The following is a 7,241-nucleotide window of genomic DNA, read 5'->3' on the forward strand; positions in this document are numbered from 1 at the left end:
CCTTTATGTGTTCTGTGCTGGACATGTGTGTCTAAAGATCTCAGATCTCGTTCAATGACAGCTTGAAATCTGTCCATGCAGTCAACACGTGATTGAATAGGATAAAATGATGGATTTTTTGTTACAAATTGATCAGCTTGATTTACATCTCGGTTTAAAGATACATTAGACCCATTCAAGTCATTCAGATTTCTCAAAAGACATTGTTCATTAAACGTAAGGTCACAAAATTCATTCCTGACAGCAGAGGTATCCACAATGGAGGTAGATTCCTGTTTGAAAAAATGTCTTTTGACTGTCAAATTACGAATAAATCTGTTGATGTCTATCAATGTATGAAATAAATCAAACCGTTGATCCGGTGCATATTTGAGTCCCAAGGACAACACTTGCAATTGTTCAACTGAGAGATCACAACTAGAAATATTTAAAATATTAGAAAAATCACCTGAAAAAGATGTTACTTTCTGTTGCGGGTAGCCATGCGAAAGTTTCCTAAATATCAAAATTTATTAAAGATAAAATCCAAAGTCCAAAAACATGGTTCACAGGAGAAGAAATAGCACCAAGCTACATGTTTCGAACAATCATGAGTCGCAAGAAAAATAAATTTCAACGTGACTTAAGAGATTATCAAACAAATCAGGTATATGAATGGGGTAGATGGCAGAAAGCACACAAAAGCCCTCGCCCAATCCTGAAACGTACTAATTCCTCTGATATATCTGAGCGCCGAGTTTCTTTCAGTTCCTCAGACATGGATTCTATGGATAATGGGTCTATTGAAACTGGTGGTGATGAAAACATCAATCAAAATGTGGATAACACCAACACCTACTACCGTAGACCAAGAAGATTTAACTCAAAAAACGCAAGAGGCGCGGGGGCCGCAAACACCGCAGGAAACTTTCGCATGGCTACCCGCAACAGAAAGTAACATCTTTTTCAGGTGATTTTTCTAATATTTTAAATATTTCTAGTTGTGATCTCTCAGTTGAACAATTGCAAGTGTTGTCCTTGGGACTCAAATATGCACCGGATCAACGGTTTGATTTATTTCATACATTGATAGACATCAACAGATTTATTCGTAATTTGACAGTCAAAAGACATTTTTTCAAACAGGAATCTACCTCCATTGTGGATACCTCTGCTGTCAGGAATGAATTTTGTGACCTTACGTTTAATGAACAATGTCTTTTGAGAAATCTGAATGACTTGAATGGGTCTAATGTATCTTTAAACCGAGATGTAAATCAAGCTGATCAATTTGTAACAAAAAATCCATCATTTTATCCTATTCAATCACGTGTTGACTGCATGGACAGATTTCAAGCTGTCATTGAACGAGATCTGAGATCTTTAGACACACATGTCCAGCACAGAACACATAAAGGTAATTTAAATTGGAAGCAGCGCAGAGCTCTCCAGGAAATTAAAAAGATGGACCAGATCACTATAAAAAAGGCAGACAAAGGTGGCCTGATTGTTGTCATGGACACATTGATGTATAAAGATCAGATGAACAATCTCTTGAATGACACCACAACGTACAGAAAACTGCCTTCAGATCCCACATCGGTTTACAAAAAAGAACTGTTCAGCTTGATAGATGAAGGCGCAGCTTTGGGTGTTCTAACCAGAACACATGTTGAGTATCTCAAGGTTGATTGCCCCACTATACCTACAATGTATGGCTTACCCAAAGTACACAAAGGTATTACACCTCCACCAATGCGCCCTATATTATCAGGGATGGGTTCTCTAACAGAACGTCTAAGCCAATGGGTTGACTCTCTTCTACAGCCATTGGTTGTGAGAGTTCCAGGTTTTTTGAGAGACTCAAGAGATGTTCTACATCAGCTCTCTAATATTGCATGGTGTGATGGTTTTCAATGGATAAGTTGTGATGTCATTTCATTGTATACCTGTATTCCACAAAACATTGTCATTCAAGCACTAGAATTTCATCTGCATAAGTACAGTAACTACACTATTGATTTGTGCAATTATGTTATACAGGTTATCTTTTTCTTAATGACTCATAATTATTTCTCCTTTGATCAGCAGTTCTTTCTCCAATGCAAAGGAGTTTCTATGGGAGGTAAACACTCACCATCTGTTGCTAACTTGGTAATGTCATATTGGGAGGAATTGTTTTTTTATTCGGATTGCAACCCATTTGCGATGGACATTTTCTGGTATGGTAGATACATCGACGATTTACTCCTTATCTGGAGTGGCGATGTGTCTGCCATACCAGAGTTTCTTGTCCATCTCAATTCTAATGACTTCAATCTTCGCTTCACATGCAGTCATAATCCGCACATGATCTCTTTTTTGGACTTGACACTGTGCAGTACTGTGGGCCATGTTATTACCACCTCCACATTTCATAAACCCCTCTCTGGCAATAGCATTTTACATGCGTCCAGCAGCCATCCTGGACATACAATAAAGTCCATACCAGTGGGCGAGCTTACCAGAATAACCAGGAATTGTAATGATGCCAGTATTTTAAAGCAAGAGACCGATCTGTGTTGTAAAAAATTAGAAAAAAGAGGCTATTCTAAGTGGGCTCTTGATAGAGCTAAAAATATAGTACAACAAAAAAAACGCAGCGATATGCTGGTATCAAAAAATAAGGAGAAAAAAGTGTATCAAAATCAAAAAACCTTTTGCTCTATCAAATATAGTCCTCAATACAACGATATTAAATCTCTTATCTTGAAAAACATTCCTATTTTATATGAGGACGAGATTCTTTCTGAAATTCTATCTTCAGGCTGTCAGGTGATTGCAAAAAAGGCTACCACTTTGTCTGACATTCTCTCACCCAGCCTATTTAAACCTAGTAAAGTCTCCCATACATGGTTACACCATATAGGTTTTTATCACTGTGGTGCTTCTAAATGTCGCACATGTGCCCATTCTGTTGTCACGCATTCTTTTACTGATAGCAGTGATAAACAAGAACATAAAATCCAGCAATTTATTAACTGCAATAGTAAGAATGTGGTTTATATGATAACATGCATGAAATGCAAATTAAGTTACATAGGTTGTACCACTCGCATGTTAAAGACGCGTATCTCTGAACATATCACTGATATTGTTGTGTCCACTAATAATAATCGTTCTGTGTCTCATGCGTCTAAGCATTTTATCACCAGTCATCAAAGAAATACTGCATTCCTTCGGGTTGTCGGCATTGAGAGGCTTGGAGTGACAGCCAGAGGAGGAGACTTGAAGAGACGTCTTATGACGCGTGAGGCTTATTGGATGTTTTACCTTAACACTTGCCATCCCATGGGCTTAAATGCTCGCAAGGAAATCATGTTTCATTACTGAGAGATTCACATTGTCTAGTTGTACTATATATTTCACACATGTATATTATATATTTCTTTGTTTTTTTGTGATGTTTTTTGTGATATTTTTGCGTTTTTATTGTATATAATCACTGCTGCATCAGGTGGTGGAGTGATTTTCTGTGATTTTCACAGCTGCTATTTAAACCTCACTCTGGTGCATGGTGAGCAGCTTTGAAAAAGAACTTATTGTTCGAAACATGTAGCTTGCTGCTATTTCTTCTCCTGTGAACCATGTTTTTGGACTTTGGATTTTATCTTTAATAAATTTTGATATTTTTGGAAGCTGGATTTTCTCCTCTATTTGTTCTAACTAACGACCCAGGTGCGGATAAAAGGAATGACAGAAAAACCAGAGTCAAAAAACTAGTAACCACTAGAGGGAGCAAAAAGCAAATTCACAACAGTACCCCCCCCTTAGTGAGGGGTCACCGAACCCTCACCACGACCACCAGGGCGATCAGGATGAGCGGCATGAAAGGCACGAACTAAATCGGCCGCATGAACATCAGAGGCGACCACCCAGGAATTATCCTCCTGACCATAGCCCTTCCACTTGACCAGGTACTGAAGCCTCCGCCTGGAGAGGCGAGAATCCAAGATCTTCTCCACCACGTACTCCAACTCGCCCTCAACCAACACCGGAGCAGGAGGCTCAGCAGAAGGAACTACAGGCACAATGTACCGCCGCAACAAGGACCTATGAAATACATTGTGAATAGCAAACGACACAGGAAGATCCAGACGAAAAGATACAGGATTAAGGATTTCCAATATCTTGTAAGGCCCAATAAAACGAGGTTTAAATTTGGGATAGGAGACCTTCATAGGAACAAAGCGGGAAGAAAGCCATACCAAATCCCCAACGCGTAGTCGGGGACCCACACTGCGGCGGCGGTTGGCAAAGCGCTGAGCCTTCTCCTGTGACAACTTCAAGTTGTCCACCACATGATTCCAATGTGTCAGCACGGACCATTTCCGAAATTTTTGGCAATACACTTCAGCCTCGTCCTGCCCCTGAGACATAGCCAGCAAGGCCTTTTCTGCCTGAATCTCAAGATTGGGTTCCTCATAAAGTAAACCGAGCGCCAGAAAAAACGCATCAAGATCAGCCAATGCCGGATCTCCTGGCGCCAGCGAAAAAGCCCAATCCTGAGGATCGCCCCGTAAGAACGAAATAACAATTTTTACTTGCTGAGCAGAATCTCCAGATGAACAGGGTCTCAGGGACAAAAACAATTTACAATTATTCACGAAATTCCTAAACTTAAACCTGTCTCCGGAAAACAGTTCAGGAATCGGTATTTTAGGTTCTGACCTAGGATTTCTGATAACATAGTCTTGTATGCCCTGCACACGAGTAGCCAGCTGGTCCACACTTGTAATCAAGGTCTGGACATTCATGTCTGCAGCAAGCATAGCCACTCTGAGGTAAAGGGGAAGAAGAAAAAAAAAAAAAAACTCAGAATCTTCTTTCTTATAATCCCTCTTCTGCAATGCATTAAACATTTAATACTGGCCTGGCAAACTGTTATGACCCCAATGGCGAGGGTCTCAGAGGAACGTGGAAGTCTGCAGAATACAAAAATCCAGCTCATAGGGCAGTGGTAACTGGGTTGACCATATAACTACTCCTAACGCCAACACTAGAAGTAGCCGGGGATCATTCCTACGTTGATTCTAGATGACACGCGCCAGCCGGAGAATCTAGCTACCCCTAGTAGAGGAAAACAAAGACCTTTCTTGCCTCCAGAGAAGGGGACCCCAAAGCTGGATAGAAGCCCCCCACAAATAATGATGGTGAGGTAAGAGGAAATGACAAACACAGAAATGAACCAGGTTTAGCACAGAGAGGCCCGCTTACTGATAGCAGAATAAAGAAAGGTGACTTATATGGTCAACAAAAACCCTATCAAAATCCACACTGGAAATTCAAGAACCCCCGAACCGTCTAACGGTCCGGGGGGAGAACACCAGCCCCCTAGAGCTTCCAGCAAAGGTCAGGATATAGATTAGGAACAAGCTGGACAAAAATACAAAACCAAAACAAATAGCAAAAAGCAAAAGGCAGACTTAGCTGATATAACTGGAACCAGGATCAGTAGACAAGAGCACAGCAGACTAGCTCTGATAACTACGTTGCCAGGCATTGAACTGAAGGTCCAGGGAGCTTATATAGCAACACCCCTAACTAACGACCCAGGTGCGGATAAAAGGAATGACAGAAAAACCAGAGTCAAAAAACTAGTAACCACTAGAGGGAGCAAAAAGCAAATTCACAACAGGCAGTGCTGTATACTACTACATGGGCTGTGCTATATACTATGTGCGCAGTACTATACACTAGTATGTGGGCTCTGCTGTATACTACTATGTGGGCTGTGCTGTATACTACTGTGTGGGCTGTGCTGTATACTACTATGTGGGCTGTGTTATACACTAGTATGTGGGCTCTGCTGTATTCTACTATGTGGGCTGTGCTATATAATACTGTGTGGGCTCTGCTGTATACTACTATGTGGGCTGTGCTATATACTACTGTGTGGGTTCTGCTGTATACTACTATGTGGGCTGAGCTATACACTACTATGTGGGCTCTGCTGTATACTACTATGTGGGCTGTGCTATATACTACTATGTGGGCTGTACTATACACTACTATGCGCTGTGCTATACACTACTATGTGGGCTGTGCTGTATACTACTGTCTGGGCTGTGCTTTATACTACTGTGTGGGCTGTGCTGTATACTACTGTGTGGGCTGTGCTATACACTACTATATGGGCTCTGCTATATACTACTATGTGGGCTGTGCTATACACTACTATGTGGGCTCTGCTGTATACCATTATGTGGGCTGTGCTATGCACTACTATGCGGGCTCTGCTGTATACTACTATGTGGCAGTACTGTATACTACTATGTGGGATGTGCTGTATACTACTATGTGGGCTGTGCGGTATACTACTATGTGGGCAGTACTATACACTACTATGTGGGCTCTGCTGTATACTACTATGTGGGCTGAGCTATACACTACTTTGTGGGCTCTGCTGTATACTACTATGTGGGCTGTGCTATATACTACTATGTGGGCTGTGCTATACACTACTATGTGGACTGTGCTATACACTACTATGTGGGCTGTGCTGTATACTACTATATGGGCTGTGCTATATACTACTGTGCGGGCTCTGCTGTATACTACTATGTGGACTCTGCTGTATACTACTATGTGGTCTGTGCTATATACTACTGTGTGGGCTCTGCTGTATACTACTGTGTGGGCTCTGCTGTATACTACTATGTGGGCTGTGCTGTATACTACTGTGTGGACTCTGCTATATACTACTATGTGGGCTCTGCTGTATACTACCATGTGGGCTGCGCTATACACTACTATATGGGCTCTGCAGTATACTACTGTGTGGGCTCTGCTGTATACTACTATGTGGGCTGTGCTGTATACTACTGTGTGGGCTGTGCTGTATACTACTATGTGGGCTGTCTTATACACTACTATGTGGGCTTTGCTGTATTCTACTATGTGGGCTGTGCTATATACTACTGTGTGGGCTCTGCTGTATACTACTGTGTGGGCTCTGCTGCATACTACTATGTGGGCTGTGCTATATACTACTATGCAGGCTCTGCTGTATACTACTATGTGGGCTCTGCTGTATACTACTATGTGGGCAGTGCTGTATACTACTATGTGGGCAGTTGTTGTGATCCCAGTGGTAGAGGATCTCTGATATTCCGGCAAGATAGCAAAAACTTAAATACTGCTTTAGGGAGGTGGAAACTGGGCTAACCGCATACCTGATCCTAACACACACAACTAGAAGCAGCCGGTGAACGTGCCTACGT

General features: G+C 41.7%; 1 long non-coding RNA gene across 1 annotated transcript; it reads left to right on the forward strand.

Moving 5' to 3' along the window:
• The first annotated feature begins 601 nt into the window (after positions 1-601).
• Positions 602-3,331, forward strand: LOC143788462 (uncharacterized). The gene is made up of 3 exons (XR_013218637.1): positions 602-949; positions 2,068-2,104; positions 3,160-3,331. It is a non-coding gene; the product is annotated as an uncharacterized LOC143788462 (long non-coding RNA).
• Positions 3,332-7,241: the final 3,910 nt, after the last annotated feature.

This window comes from Ranitomeya variabilis, chromosome 8, assembly GCF_051348905.1.
Source record: "Ranitomeya variabilis isolate aRanVar5 chromosome 8, aRanVar5.hap1, whole genome shotgun sequence".
Lineage (NCBI taxonomy): Eukaryota > Metazoa > Chordata > Amphibia > Anura > Dendrobatidae > Ranitomeya > Ranitomeya variabilis.